Here is a 3,265-nt window from a genome sequence, read left to right as displayed (position 1 = left end):
AAGTTTGGGCCCTAGAGTCACACCAAGGCGCGTTACTTGAATCCTATGAAACACAATTTTATGAGGAGATGTATTTGATTGATACGCATATATGATTTTTTCCGCGGATACATATAAACGGTTAGTATATCGTAAAATCGAATTGCTATGTGCTTAGAAGATGAATGGATTTCCCAGTATTTTCGCCATAAAATTAACTTTAGTACTAACGTTACTTGGTAACTTTGGCACCAGTGACTTTTGTCAACTCTTTGCATTTATTTGGTCATATAGCTGGACTAATTAGCTTTAAAGATTTGGAATAATACTATATACCGTATTTATGACAATACTGTATTAGTTGATAATTAATTTTGGTATTCTCATTTTATGAAATACACCAGTACCATGTATAATGAGTCATGAGATGAGTCACTTAGTGGTATGGTTTGAGCACATGGTTTATTTAGCACATTGTTTTTGAAATGCTAATGCATTCATAAGCGATGCATTCATTGCATGACTCACTTGATTAATCATTAATTTTGATGATTCATTACATTACTCATAGGCGGATGAGTCATTCATATTCATGAACACATTTCACTCATATAATATCGAGCTCTTTTTCTTATGGAAAGTGTTAGGATGAAAAATGGCTAAGTGTTTTTTTTCATAAGAGAATAAAAGAGAGCCTCTCCTTCTTAGCTAAACTTAGCCAATCTTTGAGCAAGAGGCAAGTAGTAGGATTTTTAAGAACCCGGGGTGGATATCTTGCCTTGTGTCTTAAGAAGATCTCCCATTTTATCAAGCTCACTTGAAGACTTGGAGATCCACTATCAAGGCCATGATTTCTAACTACAAGCGAGCAATAGACGCTAGCGGGTTATTCGATCTTTCATCGAATCACGCTACGAAGAGTTATGACTTTCTAAACTCTTGTATGCTCACTTAATAATAAGGATCATGTTAGATTTAATTAGATGATTCCAGTATGAATATTTTGCATGCTTCTCTACCATGGCTTTAGTATTTTTGTACATACATGTCTTCCGCTGTGTATTATGCATGTAGACATAACACGATTTCCTTCATCATCTTCAATGAGATCAGGGTGAACCCAGAGGATTTCGCCGTTTGGGGCTGTGTGTGGTACAAGCCCTTTTTGGCGCTGTCCATGTGGGTCATCGTTCACAGTCTTCATCTCTACTTTGGTGATGCGCTCTGGTTTGAACCATCTTGTGGGCACCGATCCAAAGCTGATTGACACCGCATTTGCTCCAACATTTTTGGACGGCTTCGGGGTTATGACGCCTACATCAATTAGCGCCTGGATCTTATCCTTGAGGTGGTAGCACGATTTGGTAGGGTGATGGACCGCTCTGTGGTATGCGCAATACTTCGGATCCGTCACTTTGCTAGCCCCTTCTTGATCCACGATCGCTGGCAGCTGGATTTTGTTATTCTCCAACAGGTATTTAAAGATGCCAGGAACTTCGTCATCTTTGAATGAATACATTTTAGGAAAGGTCGTTGTTGCCATTGCCCCCGAGGTTGTTGTGGTGCTTGTTGCTGCGGCTGTTGATGAGGTTGCAATTGGAAAGTTTGATTAGCATCAACTGCATTAGCATGTGCCTTACCTTTCCCCCGTGGGATGAAATTCTGTTGCGGAGTGTTCGTCGCCTGTTGGCCTCTTTCCGCCTTCTTCCTCCTAAGGAACCGCTCGGCTTGCTCTCCTCAGACCTTCAAATCCTTCCAGGTTTTGGACGGTGATGTCCCCATTGCTTCCAACACATCCAGCGCGAGGTTGTTGTGGCAAGTTTGGAGAATAAATTCCTCGGTGATCGGGTCCCGACAGTTCATCGCCTTGTTTCGGAACCTCTTGACGAAGGTGTCAACCAATTCCCCGTCTTTCTGTTTCTCGTCAAGCAACGACCCGATGGATATCTCAGTGTCGTCGTTGAAGAAGTTGGTGAGGAACTTAGTCTCCATGTCGTCCCAGCTATTCATGCTTCCTGGTTTGAGGCGGCGATACCAATCGAAGGCGGCTTCACGAAGAGTGCCAACGAAGGACCGCACCATCATAGGCTCATTACCAGAAATAACCCCCAAGTATGATTTGAAGTAAATCAAATGTTGAGTGGGTGAACCCATCCCATTAAACGGCATGAAGTTAATTAGGTTGAACTTCGCCGGATATGGGATCGATTCCCACTCTCTTGGGTATGGACAGGGAATGCCTGTTTTCTTCGTCTCTTGAGCGGAGATCAATGTGTTGATTTTGCTCTCGAGGTTCTTGATCTTTAAGTTTTCACTTGTGTTTTCGTTGGCATTCTCGGTACCACCCCCTGCATTGACGGGAGGATTATTTGCATTATGAGTCTCGTTTGCATTTGTGTCCTCATCTTCCAGATTAACCTGGTTACGACGACTTGGCTCGCCTTGCTGGTTCGTCAATGCTTGGATTTGTTGGTCATGCATTTCTCTCATGTTCCGCATGACCATCTGCATTTCGAAACTGAAGGCCTCCTGTTGTTTAGCCATGGCCTCTTCAAGCATCTTAGCCACTTGTTCTGCACTTATCATAAGTGCCTCGCGGGGTTGCCCCTCGCTAGATACTGTGTTGTCAGATGTGACCGCCGAACCGGCATCCGACTCTTCATCTTCTGAAGGTACCCTTGTCCGAACCCTACCGTAAGTTTTTCGTTTGATGGCTCCAGACTGCAGATGGGTTATACGCTAGGATGCTTTCAGAATTGACTCGAGATTATCCCGTGCCGATGTCCCTCTGCTGGTAATGTTAGTGGTGACCCTCGGAAATTCTCCATCTTCAACTACTCTTCTTCTTCGTCGGAAACGCCTAGGCCTTGGTTTTGGCGTTTCATTACTGAGCCTTTCGAAGACTGAAACTCTTTCGGGGACCGCCTTGATGCAGTTGCATTCAGACAATACTGCCCGAATGAGCTTGGAACAGGGGCATTGAGTTTCCTGTTCTCGGGGACTCCTCTTCCTGGAACAGGGGCATTGAGTTTCCCGTTCTCGGGGACTCCTTTTCCTGGTTTTATTCGTACCCCCAGCACGATAGTACAACTCGTCTGCTTGACGATTGGAGTAACCTATCTTGTGTTGGCACGACTTCTAAGGTATAACACTATCGTCATCTGACGATAATGTTTCCTTCTGAGGAAGAACTGCCTTCTTTGGGCTTTCAAAAGTCACGCGCCTCGAATCATGCCTTTTTGGGCATGAGTTCTCAGCGGGCTCCTGGACTTCAATGCTAACGGCG

Source organism: Asparagus officinalis, chromosome 3 (genome assembly GCF_001876935.1).
Source record: "Asparagus officinalis chromosome 3, Aspof.V1, whole genome shotgun sequence".
Taxonomy (NCBI): Eukaryota; Viridiplantae; Streptophyta; class Magnoliopsida; order Asparagales; family Asparagaceae; genus Asparagus; species Asparagus officinalis.
The sequence above is the reverse complement of the archived record's forward strand: the minus strand, read 5'-3'. Positions refer to the sequence as shown.